Source organism: Notamacropus eugenii, chromosome 7 (assembly GCF_028372415.1).
Source record: "Notamacropus eugenii isolate mMacEug1 chromosome 7, mMacEug1.pri_v2, whole genome shotgun sequence".
In the NCBI taxonomy this organism is placed as follows: domain Eukaryota; kingdom Metazoa; phylum Chordata; class Mammalia; order Diprotodontia; family Macropodidae; genus Notamacropus; species Notamacropus eugenii.
Genome location: NC_092878.1, coordinates 44,025,434 through 44,051,619, shown reverse-complemented (window position 1 = coordinate 44,051,619; position 26,186 = coordinate 44,025,434). Strand labels below are relative to the sequence as shown.

Genomic DNA, 26,186 nt, shown 5'->3' with positions numbered 1-26,186 from the left:
CTCTCAAAGAGGACCAATGACCTCATAAGGGTGAGGTTTTTATTTGCAAATGAATTGGGTTTAAGTGAGACAGAGCTGTGCAGAGTTATCAGCCTCACTCTCTTCCAGAGTCATTAGAGACCTTACCTGGGATTTCTGTAAAACAATGAAGTCACAGGTTGAGTTCCCCTCCTCTTTTTTGGTTTACATAGCACTTTCTTTACTACGACCTGATGAGTTTGGCTGTGTTCAAGTATTATGTTTCCCATTTTATACATGAGAAAATTGGGGTTTACCCAAATATATGTTTTCTAGGGCTGGAAGAGAAATGAGAGATTTTCTAGTCCAACTCTTTTGTTTTTCTTATAGGGGATAAGATCCAAACAACTGTACTGACTTGTCTAAGGTTACCCATTCAGTCAGTAGATGTAGCAGAGCCAGGAGTCCCCTACTCGAATTCCAGTGCTCTTTCAAATTCATTATTCTTTATTTTTTTAGTCAGTCAACAGTTGTTGCTGGCAACAAAGCTTTTTCTTCTCCCAGTTGAGTTATTAATCTAATAATGTAATATCACTTTTATTGAACCACTTCATGGGAGGAAAAAAGAAATGCATTTACTGCTTAAACTTCATGCCACGGTGCATAATTGTATTACACCCCAGAATGAGAATCTGTAACTGGATTAGCTGTCATTAAATTTGGTTAACAAACTACAGATGAGTTGCTTGTAGGAATATTTTTTTATTTCTGTTTCTGCTATGATTTCTGTGGCAAAACATCGCAAGAAAGTACCAAGATCTTGGTTAGTGAAACCTTTGTAAAGGCTCACAAATCAATAGCTGAAAGGGATATCAGCAGCCACTTAATCTAATGTTCTCCATCCCTGTTATTTCAGAAATGGGGAAACTAAGGTCCAAAGAGTTTAAATGTCTTGCTTAAGCTAACACAGATGGAATTTGAAATTAGATCTTCTGACTACCAAATCAGGCTCTGACCATTGTACAATGCTGTCTGAAAATGACAAACTCTATCTTATTGTTCTTCTCTGTAACTTAAAGTAAAATAAAAACCTTTAAAAAAAATCTAATCTAGGCTTCAGTTGTCTCTGTCTGTCAGGAGTGGAATGAAGGATGGACTGTAGCCTCGTTTTTTTTGGAATTTGCCTTGGCAATTTTGTTTTTTCAAAGTACGCTGGAAAATTACTTGGCACCTTTATATGAACTCCTAGAAATCTATTAGGCTTTTTCTCGCTCCTGGTCTCATAATTGATTCATCCACCAGAGGCTGCAATAGTGCTTTTCCTGAGTGCAAGACAATGATAAACAGCAAGGTTCTTCAAGATATGAGCAAAGGCAGCTATTGACATTTTTAATACAGATATACATATACATTATGTGTGCATATAATACGTATGTATGTGTATGTATATATATGTATATATATATATATATATGTGTGTATACATACACATTAACAAATAAAGATCAGGTGACTGTCTCTTAAGGCATTAGATTGTGCTTAATCTAAGATTGAGTAAGAAAGAAATGAGAAAACACAAACAGCATAAACTTATTTTATGCCCCTGCATTAGATGTCAGTTTCATTACTGCCTGCTGAACTCCTATTACCAAAGCTAAATCTGAAGTCCTACATTGCTCTGTGTTGAATTATCAGAGGGCTGATTTTGATATGAATTGACATCCTGTCTTGCTAATATTCTTAGGACTCTGTAGCCTGACTATGTGAAAAGCAGAATATTTTGTAGGGAGAAATCCTTCCAAGTCTCCCTGGGAAGAAGTCTCATGAAAAGAAATCTATCCGTTCCCCCGCCTCAACCCCACCACTGTTTTTTTGTCTTTTGCAAAGCCAGTGAGTACAAGCACACATTCATTTCCTATGACAAATACTAAAATCCAAAATAACAATTTTTTTTTTGTCTCAGCCCACACTCTTGAGCCATTTCGTGATTATACATTATCATACAGATGGAGCTGTTGGTATCAAAGCCTATTTGAATTTTTTGATAATAGCTCACTTCCATAGTCAGTGATTGAATTCAATAGGAGATAGGGGATAGGTTTTTGTACTTAAATGCCTTTCTTTTTAAAAGTACAACTGCGTTGTGAACAATGGAAGGAGAGTACAAAAATCTATCACATGTGACAATAACCAGACACAATGGACTCTGATCATAAATACTGCAATGGGCAAAGGAGAAATAAAAGACTGGATGTGTTAAGTTTATATATGTATGTTATGTTACATTCAAATGACTCCCAGAGGTGCCTGCCTTACTACTTCCAAAAAGTACCCACGATTGAGGTGCCATAGGTCTTGTCCCCTGAGCCTCCTTAAAGAAACAACAACTGTTCTGTAGTAATGTAACAGATGTTAGAAAGAATCATTAGCAATCTAAGTGTTTGTGGGAACAGATGTACCACTTCTGTTGCAGCTAACTTTGGAAGGGAGTGGGGCGGGGAGGCAAGGAGAATAGAGAGAGGCTGAAAAGTTTGAAGAAAATCAATTAATAAGCAGATCTGTGGGAGAATTCTCTTGGAGTTTTACTTGTGGAGAGTCGGGGGGGTGTGTAGGTGCACTAAGATGCTACTCTTAAGGAAGACAATGGAAAGAATTTACCTCCCCCCTGCTCCATTGACTTGGCATGTATTATTAGATCAATGAGAGGTAAAAGTAGTGCAGCATTACCAAGGAGTTAATTCTAAAAGTGTAGTTGTGATGTATTCAATGAATTTCAATAGAAAAAGTAGAAGTGGTGGAAAGGGGAAGAAACTGGAAAAGGCAGTGAAAAGAAGTAGCAAAATGAGAGAGAGAGAGAGAGAGAGAGAGAGAGAGAGAGAGAGAGAGAGAGACAGAGACAGAGACAGAGACAGAGACAGAGACAGAGAGACAGAGAGAGAGAGAAGAGCTTATTGGACTAGATGACACCAAGTTGTGTCTTTATTTCCCCTTTGTGGCAAAGATGACATGATTAACTTCACTATTTGTTTCACAGTCATTCTTCTGAGATTTCCTTTTCTTCACTGATGATCATGAATCCTTAGGATGTGTTTCCTTTCTTCCCACCCCCCCCTTAAAAAAGTGATAGAAGCCAGAAAATATTTTAATTCTGATCAATTTCCAAAAGCAAATATTGAAGAAATGGGGGAAGGAGATAAGTTGGAAAAAATACAAAAAGCTACCTTATAATTTTGGATTTCAAACTAATATGCAAAATAATTACAGGGTATAAAAATTGATAACCATTAATAACATAGGGAAAATCCCATAAAAACATGAATTATACATTTGGGAGCATTTTTCCTTATACTGTGAAACAAATTTAATAACAGGTTTGTTTTGGCACTGTCTACATGGAACCCCCTATTCAAACATTTTGATCAAAAACTTTCTTTTTCGGTACCAGTTTACATGGCAGCAATTTAAAAAAATGATCTAAAGGGCAATTAAATAGATGGTAATTGGATGAAGATGCATGTACAATAAAATGCATAACCTCCTGCCTCTAAGTAACTTGTAAAGGCAGTTTTGATGTTAGTCTTTTACTTATACAAGTAGTAATTCTTTTGATGATGTTCTACTCCAGAATTATTCTGGCCCAGCAGCTCTTGCCAATACCCAATCAGGTAGCAAGATCAAGAGTTCAGGTGAGAACAAGAAATATGAAAACACTTTGAATGACACTGAAACCTCTGCTTTTATCTTTAAAAAAAGTGGTCATCAAATCTTTTTCCTTCCTTCCTCCCTCCCTCCCTTCATTCCTTCCTTTCTTCCTTCCTTCCTTCTTTCCTCTTTCCTTCTTTTCCTCCTTTTCTTCTCTTCTTCCTTCCTTCTCTCCCTCCTTTCCTCCTTCCTCCTTCCTTGTTTCCTCCTTCCTTCTTTCCTTCCTCCCTCTTTCTTTTTTTTGCCTAAAATGTTTTGCAGTTGTCCTCTAAAATTTCTGAAATTTCCTGAAGAGGAAATGACTGGAGCTTTATAAGCAAATGAAATCCAAATTTCAATTATAAACCACAAAAAAGTGACATTTTATGATAATAGACTGACCACTTATAATAGATCATCACACTGTGCCAGATTGTAAAGGTTAATAGGGGTTTAAGCAATTGGACAACTGGAGAGCTTCATTATTTATTAAATTCAAAGATATTCACAGTGTTGGTACTATATATCTCTGGACAAAAATAATACAAAAAGAATGGTCATTTCATGTCCAGTTTGAGAGAAGCAAAAACAGTTTCCTTACTAATCTATGGTGAAATTCTAAATCCATGTATTAGTTTTCTGGTATTCATTTGATTTTAATGTTTCTAGAATATTTTTACATGCTGGAAGAGAAATTCGGTTCTTAGAAGTCATTATTCCTGACTTCATAGAATATACAGTCTAGGAAAGAGATAAGACATAGTCATAAAAAAATAGATAATAAATGACAAACTCATTAGAAACTGCTATACAGGTAGCATTTGTTTGACAAAACAATTGCTTTGTGATAGGTAGCATCCTGTAGAGCTTAACATGTTGGATTTTGGATGGGACAACCAAGATTGGAATCCTTCTCCAGATGCCTATTACCTGTGTGATCATTAGTATTTTACTTAACTTTTCAGAGCTTCAGCTTTCTCACATTTGTACTGATTACTTCACAGAATGATTGTAAGCAAAGGGTTTTGCAAATCTTAAGGTGCTGAAGTTAAGTGAGGTTCAAGGAAAAAAAATTCTTACACCCTAGATTTGAGGGGAAAAGGAAAGTTTTCATGGAGGAAATTAAAGATAGATAAAGGGCATTTCATATACAGGAGACAGTTAGAATAAAGACACAAAAGTGATGAAGTAAAAGGCAAGTTCAAAGGACCAAAGTCAGGTCTGGCTGGCACTTGGAATCCATTCCAGAGAATGCTATTGAAGTAAGGTTGAAAAAGTTGGGTGGCATCAGACTATATCTCACCTAAATGCCAAATTACAAATTAAGGAAAGAAAAGATATTAAGGAAATAAAGGCATTTGATGCAGTCATTTTTTTTCAAGAAATATATTAACAATTATCTGAATTTAGAGCCATTGATCATTAGTTTAAAACTCATAAATGTATGAGGGTTATATATGAGTCTTCAATATTACCAACCCTATACCACTTGTCTCCTACCAACCTTACACCTTGATTCTGTTTCCTTTTCACCTCACTTCTAGCGTCTTGATCTTTTAAACCATGATTCAGTTTTCATGACCAGACCCAGATACCCCAAAAGAAGATAGAAAGAGAAAGGGGAGTTCCTCAAAATCTGTGGAGTTTGTGAGAGATGTCAAATACATGGTAGGTATCCTATCTAGGAGCTATGGATAAAGTGAGAACATCTGAAGACTCATCTTAATTTAAGAATGAAAAATGGAGATTCAGTGGCACAGCATATGAACAGGGAGGTTCCTACCCAAGGAAACTGGAGGGTGAAATTGTGGGATCCAAGTGAAAGGAAGAAAATCTTAGAAAAATCAGAGACATTCCAATCCTGGACATGAAAGATAAGTAAATAATCAGTATCCTAGAGCCATTATGAGCTCAAAGCCTGGATTAGATTCCATTGATTGGATTCCAGAATGCTAGAGCAGTGAAGACAGTGGCATTAAAACAATGGAGTTCCCAGGAGAGGTCTTGGCAACGAGCAGCAAGGCTAAGAAGAAGGAACAGAACTATAGCATAACATATATGGGATAGTAAATGCTAATTTTGCTTCTCAAAGGAAGAATATGATAAAGATGTTGACTGACTTTTTAGGAAAATCTAAGTTATTTTCCCTTCATTTGATCGGGCATAATAGAGACATTGGAAAGAAAAATGCTTTCCTTTATTTGCTATAGATTCAATTTCAAAACCCTTCTCTCTCCTTAATTATGTCACTAAAATGTGTTCTTATGTTTGATGGCATAGGTACTAAGGGGAGCTAATAACTCCTTAAGGTTAAGTTCTTTAAGTTAAGGAACTGTGTTACCTTGATATTCCCATATACAATTGAGTAGGGTCAAATGAGCCAGATTTGTGAGATAAGCGAGCCGATGGCCATTCTTTAGGAAGAGGTAAATGCTGATAACACCAGTTCACCTCCTTAGAAGATGGTAAATCATAAAATTTAGCAATCCCCAAAGTGTTTGTAGGGTACTTGACACAAAGGTTACATAAGAATGATAAACGTGATGAATATGGAAAAGAGAGAAAGAAAATCATCCTAGACATTTGAGGAATCTAGAAAACATAAAAAAGTTAGAGAAAATACCTTTGTCTGAATTTCAAAATACAGGAAATCAGTTCTCCTCTTATTCCCACAAATGATACAATAAAATCCAGCAAATATATTAAATATGTGAGTGTGTGTGTGTGTGTGTGTGTGTGTGTGTGTGTGTATGTGAGGGAAGGACATGTTGACTAGGGAGAATTTAAACTCATGTCTCTTCAAAGAAAACAGCAACACAAGTTCTCTTTAAGCTAAGAATTTGATGACTGGCCCCAGCCATTGTTTTTATTCTCCAGTCACAATTCTCTTAAAAGAAACTTTGAATCGCTAGATGAAAAAGATCTATTAGGTCATCTTGTCCATCTTACTGCCAGCAGAGGATTGCTTCTGACAGTAAAGAAGTTAAGTTATTGACAGCACTCCTTAAGCAGCAATTTACCAGGTGAATCCCTAAAGGCAGGAATGACTTCTCAGGTTTATCTTTCCCTTCTTATCATTGCTGTAGTTAGAAGACCCATTCAATCTTCTCTACTTGGATGAGGGAGAGAGCCTAAAACCTTGAAAACTTTTTCTTGCACCTACAAGAAAATTAAGAATGCAATCATTTGTATTTTGAAACTTTAGATTCAGAGAGGGAAGTAGTTCTCTTTCTGCCAATTTAAGCCCCATTTTGTGGAGTTCGGGGAACTACGTGTCCTTCTGTACTATAATCAACAGAAAATTATAGGAATTCAGAGTCTCCTTTAATACAATGGAAAAGAAATGTTTAATACACACAAAAAAAGGGGGAAGATGGAGAATAGTATTCTGGAGAAAGGTCTCCAGAGCAAAAATCCTAGGGCTTTAACCACCTACTAGGTGATAGAATTTATTATCAATCGTCATCATCATCCAAATAACAATAATACTCATATACCTCATGAAGTACTTTATTCAAAGCACTTTACATGTTATTTCATTTCATTTGATCCTTACAACTTCATGTTAGTACTAGATAATCCCTATTTTATAGATGAGTACACTCAGGCTAAGAAAAATGAAGTGACCAAGGTCACAAAGCAAGAAAGCCTCTGAGGCAAGATTTGAACTCAAGACTTTAAACTCCAGCTGCAGTACTTTATCTATTCCTCTGTCTCAGGGCAAATGCTGGCAGAAAACTATGTAGGGTGTTAGTGCATATCCAAAAGTGGATTTTTCTTGCTTTCTCTGCACCATGATCGCAACTCTTTCAGATCTAACGAATGAAATAATCTCTACTCTCTAAGAGCTTAGGGAGAAATATGTAAATATATGCAGAATAAATATTAAACTGGTTAAATAAAGGTTAGATAAAATGTAATGTTAAGTGGTGATAAATAAGTTGCTAAATTAGGGGAATAAAGAGTTAAAGAAGGGGTTAGATGAGATCTCCACTCCAGATTCCCCAGACTTTTCTATCATGACAAATTAGCCTCCTTACCCTGGATGTTCTACCTCTGGCCCCCACACTGCAAGTATTTTGTGTCCCTATAAATTTCTCTGACAGACTGATTCTTCCAGAACCTTCATATTAAGAAAAGAACCCAGACCAGCTATGTCTTTTTTCTCCTCTTGGCTCCTCTCCTAAGGAGTAACTTTCTTTAACTATGCTCTCCATGTCCTCTTCCCTGCTCCTCATTTTTCTACTTCTTTTTGTATAGTTTTCACCAGTAGAATATATGTTCCTGGATGGCAAGGACTGCATTTTTTTCTGCTAATATTTGTGTTACCACACATATCACCAAAGCAGTATTCACAGCACTGGTGCTGACTGTGAATATGCATAATTCTCAATCACAAAGTATAAAAGACTGTCCATATAGAAGACGAAAAAAAAAACAAAAACATTTATTTAGACACCAGAAAGTCAGATTCCAGAACCAGAAAGCAAAACTCACTCACTTTCTCCTGGTTCTGCTCTACCCTTCCTGTTCAGCAAGCTCCTCCCAGCACCTGTGTCTTAGCCTTCCAGGTGATTCAAGCAGATCATGTGGGCCTCTTAATGAATGAGAAAGCTCTTTCCATTTAAATTGCTATTGTGCCACACTGCTTGTACCATAGCAAATGCTTAATAAATGAGAGTTGACTTGAGAATAAATCCAAATACCACGCAATTGTATTTCCAAACTACAATGTACTTCCAAACTGCAATGTAGATTGGAAGGGAAGACATTAGTATTTGGAAGTATCTGGAAAGTCTTCATCTGAAAGATAATCCTTGAACTACATCCTGAAGAGAAAGATTCCATGGGGCAGAAATAGAGAGAATGCATTCTATTGGGTATGAGGGTAGGAGATAAAACTTTTGGCTGTGAAAAACAGAAAGGTCATTATGGCTAGTTTAATGAATGGAGATAGAGGTGTAAAGTAATATATACTATGATGAGGGTAGAAAGAAAGGTTATGGCTTGGTTGTGAAGGATTTTAAACATTAAGTAAAGGAGTTTGTATTTTATCTGAGAAGCAATATAGAACCATGGGAGTTTATTTAGTAGGAGAGTGATACGATCAAATTTATGGTTAAAGAAAATCACTGTGGTAGCACTGGGTAGAATGAACTGGAAAGGAGAGAGATTTGAGGCTGGAAAACCAGTTAAGAAGTCCGTGCAATAATCTAGGTGAGAGACGATGAGAGCCTGAATTTAAGGGCTTTCTTAGCAATGAGAGCTCAACCTATGTATAGATTAGGGAGCCACCCAGGAGGTGCTATTTGAGGGGCTCTGACAAAAGAACTGTTTGTTCCTTGAGCAGCATTTATCAAAGTAACAAGAAATAGAGGGAAAAGTTAAGTTTTGAGGGGAGTTGTTGTGTTTCTCCTTCCTTTTCAAAGAAGACCATGACATCAGAGAAATGATGATATGACTTGCACTTGATTTTGTTTTTAGTGAGGGAAAGCTGTGCAAGGTCACCAGCCTCACTTTCTCCTCCTGAGTCATCTGGATCCAGTGACCAGATATTCATCAGAATGACAGGAGATGGCCCAGGATGCAGTGGAAGGTGTTGGCCTTTTAGGCTAAGGTCATTTCAGGTACACACTTGGAGGGACATAATGCTCACTCAATGAATGGGCCTCTTTAAGAAGTAGTCTGGGAAAAATCCCTTTAAATAGAAAAGAAAAATAAATAAATCAACCTGGGAGGGGCAGGAGCCTCAGGACCCTCACGATTATTGTTTCAAGGGGAAACAGTTACTTATGACAGTCATTCTAAGCCAGGAGTGTTCAAAAACAGCCACTGAGAGGAGCTTGGGCAGGGACCCATTGCTATTCAACCTATAGCTGCAGAGTTCCTCCAGGTACAGTTGGGTATTATCTCAGGCAGGCCTAGAGAAGGACATCCTCCAGGGTATAGAGAGGATTTGGAGAAATAGGGGACCAAAAGAAGGTAAAAAGTAGACAAAGAAAGTTCCTGTCTTGCAGCTAAGGATGGGGAAGCATCTTAATATAGTAGGGTAGAGTTCTGGACATGGAGAAAAAAACTCCTTAAATGTGCCTCTGACACTAGCAGAGTAATGAGTAAGGTTAATGGCATATAAGATCTTCTATGCCCACTAAAAGGCCTCCCATGGAGTCCTGAGACAGTCAGTTAGACTATGGGCCACAGGGATTCCCACACCTTCCCAATTAAGTGCTGATTTCCAAGCTTCTCAGCACTAAACGAATCAAGTGCTCAGTCTTTGATTGGAAACTATATATTGTTTTGCTTAGAGGGAAAGGTGTGGGCAGAGAGAGAAACCGGCTGAGGAAGAAGCAGACTGAGAGAGGAACTTATCTAGGGGAACTTGCTTATGAGGAAGCTTGACAAAGAGAAATGTTGATGCTCCCTGGATTGGTAAGGAGTACTTTAGTAAATCTTGCCTTCTGGTATCCTAATAGGGATGTTTCAAATAAATATTTTGATTTCATCTTGGAGAAAGAGAGTTTGTTACATTTTGTGAACTAACCCTGGAGATATGCATATATATTCACTGTCCCTCTGTATCACCACCTACAACTAGGAGCTGCTGACGTCTCTAATCCTGGAACCATTCAAGGTTCCTTCCTTCCTTCCCTTCCTTTCTTCCATTAGGAAAGCTACTGAGAAAGCACTGTCACCAACCTATTGTTATTGGGGTCCATAAGAGATCTTATCTTGGAAGTAAGTCTGGGCTGGAAACCAATTCCTAATACTGAATGGAATGGTGGAAATGGAGTTGAGAAGACTTGAGTATAAGCTTTGCCTCTGGACATTGTTAGTACTGTGACAATTAATAAATTTTTTTCTACTTGTATCTTAGTTATATCATCTGCAAAATGTGGATAATAATATCTACATCAGAGGATGATTGTGAAGCACATACTTATATAAAATGTTTTACAAAATTTAAAGTGTTTTACAAATATCACTTATCTTTCTCAGTAAGCGAGAGGCTTATCTTGGAGGAGCAGGTTTTTAGGAAATGCATTTGATGATATCTGGGACTTTTAGGTACCATCAAGCTAAAGAAAATTTCTTGTATCACTGTCAAAGGAAGGAAGGAAGGAAGGAAGGAAGGAAGGAAGGAAGGAAGGAAGGAAGGAAGGAAGGAAGGAAGGAAGGAAGGAAGGAAGAAGGGAAGGAAAAGAGAAAAAAGAAAGAAAAAATCTCAGCAGAATTTTCTCATGTCCTTCCAACTCATCTTACTGGTGAAAAAATGGCAATAGTCATTTTGGTGATCAGAGAATTAAAACTAGAAGGGACCTTTTAAGATCATCTAGCCCAGAGGTAGTGGCCTGCAACAATCCAAACCAGGTTAAAATGTAATTGGAAAATATTAACAAAATAAATAAAAATACAATAAAACATAGATCATGTTAATGTGTGGTTTTCTAAGTAAATCAGCAGGAATTCTTATGGAAGATTTGGTGGTCCTTGCTTTTATTTGAGTTTGATACTACCGATCTGGCCTATTCCTTTATTTTACAAATGAAATAATTCAGGCTTCTGAGGAGTGATTTGTCCAAGGTCACAAAACTAGTAGATTGCTGGGATTTAAGTTTAGTACCTTTGGGTTCCAATCCAACATTCTTTCTATTATGTTATCTTCCCTTGAATGAACTGTTCTGCTTTGTAGCAAAAAAAAAAAAAAAAAAAAAAAAGATTACTTGGGATTTGCTGTTTTTCTTTGTTATTTTATAGCATCTTGGCAAATAAAGGTGCCTTGTTTAAATTGTTACTGAGTGTATATTCACTGTGTGAAAAAAGAAAAAAACTGATTTTGAAACATAAAATTCTTACATGTGTAAACCTCTACAATGAACCCTTAAATTGTCAAGTTGATAATTAAGGTTGTAATTTTGAGATAAGACTTTACAAGAAGTAGCAAGGCCTTGTGGTTAGCATGCTTGCCATGGACTCAGGAAGATCTCTGTTCAGATCCCACCTCTTATTCTAACTACTTAACTGTGGCTAATTCATTTAACCATTCTTAACTTTAGATAACCCTCTATAGTACAAAATTATGGGCTGTTTTTTATCTGCATAGGTGTGGGAATCTGCTTATTGGCATCATATTTCACAAGGAGGCAATGAAACGTTCCTGTGGAAAAGTGTGGAACAACTAAATGGCTCAATGGATAGAATACTGGACCCAGAATCAAGAAAATGTCGCCTCAGACATTTACTAGTTGTATGATCTTGGGCAAGTCACTTAACCTCCATTTGCTTTGTTATTGAAGAGGACTATTGGGGTTGATGTCTTGCTGTGAATTGGATTTAAGAGATGTCTTAAATCCAGAGTCTTGATGTCTACCAGCAAAACAAAAGTCAAGAGGACTGGCCTAGAATACAGTGAATGATCTCGCCCATAGTTGATGTCTGACTAAGCTCTTCACAAAGCCTGCTTCAGTTGCCTTAATGGCCATTTGAACAAATTGTTCTTATCTGTCCATTCTGCCAGGGGAATTCTTTATATGTCTGGGATAGACACCCCCATAACTCACCAATGGATTTGAGGCCTGTTGGTTAACCTCAAACTGGTTTAGACTATCTGCTGAGACTGTTTGCTGGCTGTTGTGCATGCTGCAGATTCTCAGAGCCACAAGTGAGAATGGAGGGTCAAGTAAACACCAAAGGTGGATGAGCAGTCCTGAAAAGGGCTCAGCTAGCCCTCATACCAGAGGTACTAGTCATCCTTGAACACCGTATGCAACCCTCTGTTTGCCTCAGTCCCCTGGAGAAGGAAATAGCAAACCATTCCAGTATCTTTGTCACGAAAACGCCCACAGACAAGTATGGCTTCTGGGGTCAAAGAGTCAGACATGATTGAATAACTGAATAATAACAATGAAAAATATAAAGAGACTAGGAAAAAAGAGACTTAAGTTCTAGTTCTCCACGTCTAATTAGTTGTAAAGTCGTTTTTTTATTCTTTCTTCTCTACCTTTTTTTCCTCTTGCATCTTTTCCCCAACGTTTTACTCATTCTACAAATAATTTAGCCCAAGCCCTCATCACCTAGAAAACTGCAAACATTTCCTAATTCATCTTTTTACAACTAATCACTCCTATCTTCAGTACAGCTGTATCAGTAATCACTCCAACATACAAAGAGAGAGCCTGCTATCACAGGTTCTTAGATATGCATTGATAAAAGGAAAGGCAACTTTTGAGGGGTTAACAATCACTTTGATCATGCACATGTATCATTCAGTTAGTTCAGGGGAGTCAGAACCCTGAATTTCAAAGAAAACACAGAGAAATCAAAAGATCAACCAACATGACTTCCTCTGCCTGAGTTCAACAGACAATTGGACTCCAACTGCCTGACCATAGATACCAGAGAGGGAAGCACATCATCTGAGTTCTCAAAGTCAGGGGGCTTCTTAGCAGCTTCCAAGAGTTCTCATCTGGCATTCAAACCTTCTTGCAAAAACTAAACCCCAAAGTAAAACTTCACCCTCAGAGTATTTATATCGTTTTTTAGAGCCAGAGGGCATCCCAACCCTAGAGAACCACTGCCTCATTAACAAAAGCTGAGGGTGTTCCTACAAATCTTCCCTAATCAAACTCCCCTTAATGGGAAGTCCCATTAATGAGTGGAGAAGATCTTTAATCCTATTAACAATACAAAAAAAATTATATATATATACACACACTGTTTCTAGTTAAAGAAACTCTTGTTTTGGTACTTGACTCCTTGTAAAGACTCTTGATTGATAAAGGCAAGATTTAATCAGAGGTACTTGATTACACTAAAACAAAAACAACAAAAGGCCCTATTTTGATTGCCAGGCTTCAGTATATCTGCCAACTTGGTATTCCTGAAGTCTAGGTCATACCCAGTAACCACGGGTATCACCAAAGGCTCTGTCTTGAGCCCTTTTCTCTTCTCCCTCTGTGATGTTTTATTTGGCGATCTAATCAGTTCTCATGTTATCAAATATATCTCTATGTAGATAATATGTATAAAATAATTAAATTGTCAATGCTGAGAACATTGTTTCATATAAATACATAGTATAAAATGGCAGAAGTATGTTTAGGGCCATATTAAAAATTGTTGGAAATTCTGTCCTAATTCCAAGCCAAAATTAATTTAACAATTTTATATGTACAGTAAAAACACTGCAATTCATAACATACAATAGTCTTGAATCTCAGCTGTTTCTGGCAGTATTTGTTGGCATTGCATGGCCTGACACCATGCTCAGTGCAAAGTGTGCATGTTGTGTGTTCAGAACCAAGACTGTAGTAAAGCTGCATGATGCTACACAGGCAAGCACTTAGATTCATTACATGTTTGATTTTGAATTAATTTTTAGTCATTATGCATCCAAAAACCTTTTACTGCTGCCAAATTTTTCATGACCCTCTACATACAGTTATGCAACCCCATATGGGGTCATAACCCAGAGTTTAAAGCACATTGACCTATATATATTTATCCACCTGTCTATCATCTATCTATCTATCTATCTATCCATCTATCCCTAACCCATCTTTTGAACTCTCAACACCAGCTGCCTTTTAGACTTTTTGAACTGGATGTCCCACTGGCATCTCAAATTCATCATGTTCAAACCCATTTATCTTTCTCTCCAAACCTCCCCCTCTTCTGAACTTCCGTATTATTTTTAGAAGCATTAACAGTATATCCTCCCCATCATTCAAGCTCACAGCCTTGGTACCATCTTTGATTACTCACTCACACTTACTCCACATATCCAATCTATTGGCAAGAGTTAGTTTTTCAACCTTCACAGCATTTCTGAAATATATTCCCTTCTTTCCACTTATACCTTTCCACCATCATCTTGATGTAGGCTCTCATCTAACCCCTGAACTACTGCAATAACCTTTTGGTTGATGTTCCTGTCTCAAGCCTCTCCACACTCCAATCCATCTTCCACTCAGCTGCTCAAGTGATTTTCCAAAAGTACTTTCTGACTTTGTGTAAGAGTAAACAAAGTAAGATCTTTTGCTGTTTTTGGTTTACTATATAATCAAGAAGCATAATTCTCTGCTTGTTCCAGCATCCATAGCCATTTAGATTGTAAAGTGAAGCATCCTGGAAGTGATCCTGGAAGGGTGGAGTGTGATGGCATGCAAAATAGAATCTTTTACTGTTTTGTTTTAGTATAATCAAGTGCCTCTGATTGAACATTGCCTTTATCAATCAAGAGTCTTTACTAGGAGTAAAGTACAGAAACAAGAGTTTCTTTAACTACAAACAGTATATGTATTTGTGTTATTATTTTCAAGTGATTAAAGATCTTCCCCACTGGTTAATGGGCCTGCCAATTAAGGGAAGTTTGATTAGGGAAGATTTGTGGGAAGACCCAAACCTTTTGTTCATGAAGCACTGGTTCTCAAGGGTTGGGATGCTGTCTGGCTCTAAAAAAGGTATAAATACTCTGAGTTGAGATTTTACTTTGGAGATTTTACTGAAAGTGTTTGGCCAGATGAGAACTCTGGGAAGTGGATAAGGAGCCCCCTTGGCTTGGACAACTCACCTGTCATGTTTCCCTTTCTGGTAACTATGGTCAGACAGTTGGACTGTCTGTTGATGGCCAGGCCATGTCTGTTGATCTTTGATTTCTCCAAATTTTCTTTGAAGTTCAGGGTGCTGACTCCCCAAACTAGGTGAATGATCTATGTGCTTGATTAAAGTGATCACTAACCCCTCAAAAGTTGCCTTTCTTTTTATGCATGTAGATCTAAGAACCTGGGTAGCAGGCTCCCCCATGTATATTGGGGTGCTGTTATACTTTGTTATTCCCATACTCCACAATCTCCAATGGCTCCCTATTACCTTCAAGATCGAATATAAAAATATTTTTTGATGTTTAAAGCTCCTGAGAATCTTGCCCTTGCCTATCTTTCTAGCCTTCTTATACTTTATTCCCTTCTAGTTATCCTAAGGCTAACAACACTGGCCTTCTTGCATTTTTTGTATACAACACTCCATATTTTGACCTTTGAGACATCACTGGCTATCTTCTATACTTTGAATGTTCTCCTTTCTCCCCTCAGCCTCCTGGTCTGGTTTTCTTCAAGACTTGGCTCTGATCCCACACTCCACAGGAGACCTTTTCCCACCCCCTAGGTTCATCCTACCCCTTACTGCCAGCAGCTTCCCTGCTGAGATTATTGTAACCTTCTAGGCATACATTTGATGTTTGCTTGTTGTCTCCCCTATTAGAATGTAAAATCCTAGTAGGCCAGGAGCATATTTGTACCTTCCTTTGTATCATCAGGCATTTAGTAAAGCACCTGTTGACTGACAAGGCCTGACAGCTTCACTTATCTGACCATGAAACTTAAGTGGCTCACCATTGCACTAGGATATAAAACAAGCTCTTGTATTTGACATTTAAGTAAAATAGTAGATCTAGCTTATGTTCTTGCACTGATTGACATAGACCTGGAAATCATCTGAATTGAGATAATATTTAAAGGCATGGAGAGGGTTAAGATTTCCAATTAAAATAGCAGAACTAGCTTATCTTCTTAGACTGATTATATATAATTTCAACTCACATCCTTTACCCTCCAGCCCAAATGGCTTATTAGCTTTTTCCTGTACACACTATTCTACCTCCTAAATTAGGGCCTTTGCAATAACAGTCTGTCCCTCATTTGTGGAGTATTCACCTTTGTCTGTTGCACTTCTTAGAACCCTTAGCACCCTTCTAAGATAACCTCAAAGGCCACCTTCTTCAAGGAGTCTTTCCTGATTCAATGCAGTATAAAACTCTCTTTGAATAGCTTTGTAGTTATTCATATACAGAATCACTTCTCTGAAAACATCTTGTAAAATCCCTATACATGAGCTCCTTGGATCTCTCTTTTGTATTTGTTCTCCCAGTATCTAGTGAAACTCCTGTTATACAGAGGTAATTAATAAATGTTGGTTTACAGGTTTGGCCCTAAGAAAGTGATGAGAAAATTATACTTCCCTCACAAGGTATGTTGGTTAATGTTTAACAATTGGTTTCCCAAAAATAGATGCACAATTTTAAATTCAATCTGCAACATTAACAGTTTTTCTCCATCATTTTCCCAAGTCTAGAAAAATCAACATAAACAATAAATGAAGCCCTGACTTGTAGCATTTTCCTATTTCTAAGGTGTAAATGCTTACACTGAAAATTTAACCTTAGGTTTTGGGGAATCTTTTAGAACTGACGGTAGAGCATCCCTGCTTCCCTTCTTTGCAGAGGTGGGGGACTGTGGTTATGGAATATTGCATATAATGTCAGATCTGATTGACATGGAGTTTCCATTTCACCCGCTGTTTGTTTCCCCTCTTCATTTTTATTCTTTGTAGCAAGCAATGATTATTAGTAGAGGTGGGAAGAGAGTACATTATGGAATGAAGGTGAAATAAAAACAAAATATGGCTTTTCATGTTTTTAGTGGTTATGTATTACTTAATACTCTCAGCCTTGCTATTAATTCATTGTGTTAGCTTGGGCAAATCACTTGCTTGTCAGTAGTTTGGTTTCCTTATCTAGAACATGAGGAGGCTTGGTCTAAAAGTCCATATGATCTCTAAAATCTCTTTCCATATTGACATTCTACTACTTTTGGACTTGAAACAGCACTTTTAAAAATCTTTATCATTCCCACTTCAGATCGGTAAAATTTAATGTATTCATCAACTGTTGGTCATAAGAGTATTATTTCAGTTAGTCAATAAATCATTACTTCCACCTTTCAGAAGCTTAGAAAATCTAAAGTGATAGCAGAATCATGGAATTCTATGAATTCCTTATCTTGCATAACCTATGTAAGGCTAAAAAGAGTATTTTCTTTAAAAAGTAAGTATATATATCATAGTTCCCATAAAACAGAGATTCTTCACCTTTTTATGCATGTTGTGGACCTTTTGGCAATCTAACATAGCCAGTGGGCCCTTTCCAAAATAAGAAACAAAGTAGAGCAACTGTGCTGAAATAAAAATTCATTTCCCCCATATTCATGTTAACCTTGGGGGTTAATCAATCGCAGGTTAAGAACCAGTGAACTATGATTCTGGACTTTTTCTATAGTCAGTTTCAATATGGCCTAGGTGTATCACTACTACACTAGCATCATATGTAGTCACAAATTAGTAACTGAGATATAATAATTTGAATAAAATTTGCTTCACAAAATGAACATTTCAATGTGTTGATTTTAGAGAAGAGCAAATGAACATCTGTGAGTCCTCTCCTCTATGACACAGGGAAAAATTCACAGGACTTGGGGGAAGGAGAAGTTGGCTTTAGTTCCAACTCTGCCAATAACTGTCTGTGTGACCCTGAGCAAGTCATTCAACCTCCATGAGCCTCAGTCACTTCATTTATAAAATGAGAACAATGGTAGATGATCTCTCAGGCCCCTTATGGCTCTAAAATGGATTGATTCTGTGATCCTGTTTCCCAAGGCTCTCATTCTGCTGCTGCCTTTCTACCTCTGGAGTATTTTTATTGCCAAAGAAAAAACACAAAATCTGTCCCATCTTTCCTCAATACATCATAGACAGTAGGGTACAGGAAAAGAAAATTTTAAGAATTAGGAAGATCTGGATTCCAGTTCTTTCTATCCCCTACTAGCTTGTAAGTTGCCAATCTCTACTCAAAAACTGGAAGTTATAAAAAATAAGAGGGGGAATTTCATGATGCCAGTGGCATCTGAGATGGAGCATAAAAAGACAAGTAGGTCAAGAAATGCACATCCCTTGTATGGAGTTGGATGCAACAGTTGGAACAAGAGTGAGAGAGCAAAAGGCAGATATATCAATGTGGAAATTTTGAGATATCCGTTAGCGAAGAAAGTTTTCTTACCTGGAGCTCCCAATAATGATGTAATGTCAGGTCTGAAGGAAAAAGAAAAAAGAAAAAGGAAAAAACCTTCAGTGGTTGTTTTAGTCTATATTTTTATGCCTCCTAATGTCTTTTAATCTCTCCAAGAATGGTAAAGTTGTTAGGGGATGCGGGATTTTTGTTTTGGGTGGGAGGGGAGCAACACTATTTTGCATTACTAAAAAATCCCTCATTTTGCCTTTTTCTCTGCTTAATACTGAAAGAACTCACTGAGACTGCTAAAATCCATGATTTGTATTGTGCATAATTCCTTGCTGGCACAATTGAGATCAAATAATGATTAATAATAATTTTAAAGCCAAGGTTACCTATCATAAGGGTATGTGTGTGTGATTAATTGAATTTGCATGTCTGGATTTTTTTGAGGTTCATTAACTCAGCATACATTTTAATAAACAGAACTCCTTATCCATAGCCACAGACATTTTTTTTTTTTTGCAAAAGCTACTGTTAGTCTGAAAAATAATCATTCACTCTCTCAAAATGTTGGTTTTGTGTTTTATTTTTTAAATATATGTGCACTGTATTTTTGTTTCCAACAGATTTAATCTGAGGGTTTGTGTTCTCAAAGCTATTCATTTTTGCCACTTTTACAGACATGTCATTTTTCCCTCCCGGCATTTTCCAGAGCAGGTTATTTTATTTATTTGTCTTTAAGGGAGGGGGAAAATACCTCCCTTTGTACTAAAGCTGTTCTTGTCACTAAACAAATGCTTACCTCTGCCTCCAGACTGAAGGGAAAGAGGACAAAGGCACACAAGGCAGGGAAAAATAAAGCGCATCAGTGGACTGCAAAGGACAATCAATTAGATTCATTATCTGCTCTACATTCCAGTCACTTCTTTAAAAAAAGGAAGTACATAATGCCATGGCAACAGTGTGAGCTGGAGTACTTTATGGTATATAATCATTAAGGGTTCTTCAGCATTCCCTGAAAATGGATATGGAAAAAAAAAAATCACAGTGCTACACAAACTACCTACATTTATGCTGATTAAATGACAAGTTTGTAATTTACAGGTGTCTTATTGCCAGGGGAATTGCAATCATACATTTCCATTTTAGAACTCAAGGGCTTTTGAAACATGCGGCATGATCGTTAGCTGGGGCTGCAAGCTACGATTAAATGGAAAGGATGGCATGTAGATTTTTAGAACATGGTGTTGACATTTACTGGCCAATCAAATTTTGCAACTCTCCTGCATGACAGCAGATGTTGACCTTTCAAGCTTTCCCTATCTGCTCTCACGCATTACCTGCAGAAATTAACATTAACTCAGCTTCCTGCTCCATGCTGCTAGTAATGTCATCTGGGAATTGAGATTCATGAATTCAGTTATTACCCAGGCTTGAGACCCATTTTATACTCTAAGCACAGAAGTACAGCTCTTGGGAACTGGTATTTTTGGATGCTGCTTCAACTACCTTTGTGGTTGAGGGATAGCTGGGAGCTATGGTGTAGGAAATGTCACTGAGAACAAGAGGAAAAGGAGCTGGAGGAGGACAATTTCAAGGAGAAACCTACAGGCCAAATAATTGCAAATACTCTGGATAGGAAAACTTAAAAACTAAACATACATTTTAAGCAAGGCAAAGAGTGTGGTACTTGAATTTTTCTCCTCTTGTTAACTGAACCATGAAAATGGACCCCAAATAATAGTATCTGATCGTGGTAAGCTTCAGGGTTTGCTCAATAATGCCTGGAGGCCTGTCTCTATCTGGTTTGGAAGGGAAAAGAAAATCTAAGGAAGATGTGTCATAGGCAATCCTTAGGAGCTGGATGCCTAATCAGTTACTGCTTCTTGTGGTTTCATTTAAGATGAAAGTCCTTATGTTTCTTGGCACCTGATTCAAGATAGTTTTTTTTCACCTGCTGCTGGCCAGGGAAGCTTAGCTCCCCTCTTTTGTCCTGACTATCCTTCCTCTCCCATCCCCCTTCCCTCAAGACCGCCTTCTTCCCCTCCCCACTCCTCCTCTTCCTTCACTCCCTCCCACATATGCCCACTTCCCTGATCTCCTCTTTTCCCCCAATCCCTCAGTACCCATACTCTTTATGTATGTATAGCATCAGCTAACAGGTAGGAAAAACCCAGGAGCACTCAATAAGTGTGGGATTTCTTTTTGTAATTTTTCAAGGTCAGTTAAGGATCCCTCACTTGGGTTTTCTACATTTCGTGTTGTTTTCTTCTTTATGGTCTTTGAAAAACATCTAAGAAGTATTGAGTCATGGTTCTTTGGAACTATTCCTTTGAAAAAAAGAGCAGACCCATTTATACCCAATAGAGAGCTCCATATGTCAGCCATGAGATAAGCATATGAAGGCTACTTCAGTGACATTGTTGTGACCTACACTCAGAGAAATACAGCTATTCCATCGTAATTTTTGTGCTTAAATTATAATATTGACATCAATTCTTTCTGCTTTGTATGTAAACCTAGAGACAGCATTGAACACATTGGACTATATATGTGTGATTAGATGGGCCACCAATTTTTTCTCAAAAGTATCTCCACTACTCCCCCCACCCCCCCCCCAAAAAAAACAGGAGGATGTAAGTAGTATGTGTTATAATGATAAGAGAACTGGATTTTTAGCCAAAGGACTGTGGTGGTCCACAAATATCTGTGACCCTGGGCAAATCTCTTAACTTCCATGGGTCTCAGTTTTCTTATCTGTAAAAATGAGGGGGTTGCACTCTAAGGTCTCTAATGACTTTAGAGGTATGAGATATGATTCACTATTTAATCTTCATAGGGTACTTGCCTTATGAGAACTCCACCAACTCATCTGTGGTAAATCCCAGTGGGCTGCTTGAGGAATACCTTAAGCAGCTTCTCAGGGTCACACAGCTCCAAAGGGTCAGAAGAAGAAATTGAATCCAGGTTTTCCTGACTCCAAAACCATCACTTTCTCCACTGTTTTCTATGGCCTTTATGACTCTATGCCATGATACCTTAACTCCAACCGTTGACTTAATTATCGTTTTGTTCTTGGTGTCCTTATGCCAAAGAGGGGTCATACATTAAGTCACTAACACTAAAGTGTGAATTATTTTAACGATGTGCCTTCCTCTTTAACATTTAGAGAGATCAGTACATTTTGGGAGTGTCAGATACCTAGACTGGAGAGACATGTTAAGATGTGTTGAAAGTTATGTTGACCCAGTATCCTATTGTTCCCAGACCTGCTTATCAACCAGTGTTAAGGAGAGACCAAGTCTGCAGTTTTCTGTTAAGACCTGCTCTTTTTCATGTATCCCTGCCTGCAAACTGTCACTTTTTTGCTATCTTGGCAAAGAATTGAGATTACAAAGGCTTAACTTCGTTTCCTGAGGTGGACTTATCTGAATGTAAAAGCTGCCCCCACCTTGAAGCCATTGTGGATCTTCAGCTGGTCAGCTTGTTGCTACCTTGACATATTTTTAATAAAATCCATTTAATTTTCTTTGTCCTGATTTTTGCCTCATTAATCAGGGTGAAAGCCTATTCAACAGATGGAAAGACTACATGAAAGGTGGATTAGGCTGCATATTCCCCAACATAACACTTGTGTCTTGAGCATTGCCCTGGCTAAGACAGAGTATATATAACCTTCTCAAATTTCTGAACTACCAAGTATCTGGGAATCAATCAACTGAAAAAAAAAAACCAAACAAACAGCAACAACATTTACTAAGAACCTTCTATGTTTCAGGCACTGTCCTAGGTCCTAGGGATGCAAAAACAAAAATGAAATAGTCCTTTTTAAAACTAAGATTCTGTTTGGGGAGATAGCATGTACATATAAATAAATATTATATGTGTATATATACATATATGGAATATAAGCTTGTGGAATAAATACTGGACCATTGGAAGATAGGCTATGGAGGAAAAACAGTAATTGGTGGAGATGAGATCAAGAAAGTCTTCATGGAGAAGGGGGTATTGGAGCTGTATCTTGAAACTTAAGGAAGTGAGGAAATAAGGCATACTATATTATGAGTTAGAGGGGAGGAAGTGCATTTCAGGAATGATGTGGTTTGAGAAGGGTGAGGATTGAGAAAAATATCATAAGATCTGGCAATTAAGAGACTGCTGGTAACTTTGAAATTTGAGTGCTTGTTGAGTTTGGAATTTCATTTGAGTGATGAGGCCAGAGGTCAGATTTCAAAAAAGTTGAAAAGTGAGTAAAAAGAAAAAGAATGGAAGTGATGGATTTAGAAAGGTTTCCCAGGAGTTTATCTAAGGAAGGGGGTGGGAAGGTTAGATATAGGATAATAGCTTAAAGGGACATATAGTCTAGTGAAGGCTACTTTTTTTCTTTTAAGGATGGGGGAGATTTGGACACATTTGTAGGCATCAGGGGACCAATTAGTATTTAAGGAAGGATAGGAAGTTAGAAAGGTAGGATGACTGAAGGGGCAATCTCTTGGAGAAGATGGGAGATAATGAGATCAAGGACATATGCTGGCCTTGGTGACTTGAAGGGCAATCTCATTATTTGAGACTGGAAAGAGTGGGGATACCAAGGGATTTTGAGAGAAAGGGAGAAGCAGCTCATGGTAAATAGCCTATATTTTCTCAGTAAAGTCTAATGTGACATCCTCAGGTGACAGGGGGATGGGAGAGAGTGAAGCAAAATATTTGAGGAGAGAAGAGGAGATCTGGAACATCTGTGAGGAGTGGGATAAAGATTCAATTATTCAGGAGCAAATGTATTGCCTTGTGGCAGTGACGATCAAGTTGGAATCTGATAACATCAAATTGTAGGGGACCCAAGCAGCTGAATATACTAAAGTTTGTTCATTGCATCATGTATACTTAAGGACAAATCTAATTTATCTTGGTACTGTGTGGGGGTCTGTTTTCATATGAATAAGTATTTTAAATTAAGGATTCTGCCTCTTCCCATATGACTGTAGGGGTGGTTATTATTAAGGGGTTAGATGGTGCTAAAGGTTTTCTTGCTGTCTATTCATGTTTTTAGAAATATATATGTGCATGTACACCAGTAATTAAAAAAAAATAAGGTTTTTTTTTTCATTGATATAGGTTTTCAACTTAGTGATTCACTACACTGATCACTGATGCAGAATGGGTCTCAATCAGTGATAACTTGGGCCAAATAAAGGGACTTAAAAATTGGGAATCCAGGAAAATCTGTAGTATTGGGAAAATAATTTCCCTACTTATTTGTACCAGGTTGTTGTTTTTGGGGGGGGGGGGTTTGCTTTGCTTTTTATAACCATACATCTCAACTATGACTTCATATAGTTTAAATGTAGCAGGAATCATCTTGAAGATGTAAACACTTAGTTATGTGTCTGACCTGGGGAAGGTTGGAGAGAGAACAATTTTTCCATAGATAAAAGTTTACTTATCTTGAAAATTGTATGGCCTATTCCCAGCATGCAATGAGTCAGAGAAGGAAAAAAAAAACATACACAGGAGTCAGGATGAGAAAGTTAAACAGCTTATTTGGTGTTTCTGAATCTGGGCATCACAGGGTAGTTTTCTTATTCTGTTGGAAGTGAATGACAGTACTCAGGCAAACCCCAAGTTCAAATATTTGTTTGTTTTTAAACAAACATGATAAAGACCAATATCTAAGAGGAATTTCTGAAAAAAAATTCATTTAGAAGAGGTTTTTCTTGGTATGCTCCTATTAGCAGAATTATGTTCATTGCCACAGACCCCCAAACACTGTAGAATTCTTCAGTGAGTTCAATTGTAGCTCCAAAGATATCATTCTGGTCATTGACATGGGGAAAAGTGATTTTAAATGCCTACATATGTTGGCTTTTGAAGCTCCCCCTAGTTTTCTTAGACCAAGCTCTATTCTCTTAGCCAAAGGAGAAACAGTTCTTTACCTCATCCAGGCTATACTGAAAAACTCAGAGGCCTAAAATCATATCAGATCTGCAGTCTGAATATTTCTTAGAACTCATCTGTTAACTGCTCCTCTCTTTCAGAACTCTTGAAGTAAAATTCTTTTTAACTGACTTCTAAACTGAATTAATATATATAGAGTGTCCCCTGGTTCTCTTAGTTCAACTGTCATCTGATGTACTGTCAGGTACCCAGTCTTTCAGCCTCTTAGGACTTATCACCTGGTTAAGATGAATCTCCCAGGGTGTTGGTTTTTCACAAGGGAAACAAAATTAAGATAAACCAGGGTAAAGAAATTGTTTTAGCCTTACCCCAGAAGCACTTCTATTTTATGAAAATCAACAACTGCTGGTCCTATGTCCCTCAGTACCACACTGTGGGCAGTCTCCCTCAACTCTGTCTCCAGTGACATGAATCTGGATAGCTACTGAGCTAGTGCATAAGGGCATACATATCTTGGACAAGCAACCTTACTAGATAATCAACTGGATCTAGAATTTGAAAATAAATCAGACAGGATTGCAATTAGGGTACTGTATAACACTTTCAGTGCTCTCAAGTTCCTTAAGGCTTTAAAGATCAATTTTTTTTTCCTCTTTGAACACAGATATTGTAATGCTATGAGATTGTGAGATGCAAAACACGATCATCTTAGAAAAATGAAAATTTGAAGTGGTTCAAAGTTCTATGGAAATTTTTGCAGTCAGGGAGCATAGGATCTACACATTACCATTGAAGACTGATGTGTGAGAAATGTCATATATGACAATAAATGACAAATGAATGACAAAAGGTAGACCAGTTATGTAGCAAGAGTGAGGGATAAACAATAGATAACTCTATTGCTGGTATTCTCCAAATAAAGGGATTGTAGAAGAATCTCTAGTCCATTAGGCTGATACGCTACGTGGGTAGGAGTGATATGGGAAGATATAAACAAGAAAATGACATACATGAGATGGTATGACTGGGTTATGACCTGCTTTGGAAGATGCCCTTACACTGATAAGATCACAGATCAATACATCAAAGTAATGACAAATCAAAAATCACTATTGTCTTAGATAAATACTGCAGGTGGATGATAAACTGGGCCCAGAATTGAATAGAAAGGCATGTTGGATAACTGGATATGGTGTCAGAGAACCTGGGTTCTCTTCTCAGCTCTGTTACCTATCACCTTTGTCTCCCTAGCCAAGTCACATAATTTTCTTATCAAGCTATCCTGAGATCCTCAGATTTTCCCACCACTGAGAACCTCCAGTTTCTTTCAAGGCTCAGCTCAGAAGTCATCTCCAATGGCAAGATTCCTCCTACTTTTCACTGATTCTGTTTTCTCAGATTGCTGTGTCTATATCACACAGAAGAGTGTGACGTACTCCTTAAAGACAAGGGCGTGAGCCTTGTAACCTTGTGACCATAGCACCTAGCACAGGGTTTTGCACAGAGTAGTTGCTTAATAAATGATTACTGTTGAGTTGAATTGAATTTGGGCTACATTTCATTTGGAAAATGGAAAAGTAACTTTCAATGCCCTCAGCTGATTCTGGAAAGAAAATTCCATCTTTTTAGTAGCAATATTCTTTTTATAATGCTATATCTTGAATTATGTAAGTCTCCAAAGAATAGGATTTTGGGTGACCTAAAGGACAATGGAGAAAAACATGGTGGGTGTAAATAGTCTTGTATATTTCTAGAGTGGGCTTCTTTTATACATGACGTGGCATAAATTATATCATCCAGAAAATGC

The 26,186-nt window shown here is 37.6% G+C and overlaps 1 long non-coding RNA gene across 1 annotated transcript; it reads right to left on the bottom strand.

Annotated features, from left to right (window-relative positions):
* Window positions 1-1,454: 1,454 nt before the first annotated feature.
* LOC140514406 (uncharacterized) lies at window positions 1,455-24,849 on the bottom strand. The gene is made up of 3 exons (XR_011970590.1): window positions 21,933-24,849; window positions 18,527-18,558; window positions 1,455-6,798 (listed from the first exon to the last, which is right to left on the bottom strand). It is a non-coding gene; the product is annotated as an uncharacterized lncRNA (long non-coding RNA).
* Between the last annotated feature and the right edge of the window lie 1,337 nt (window positions 24,850-26,186).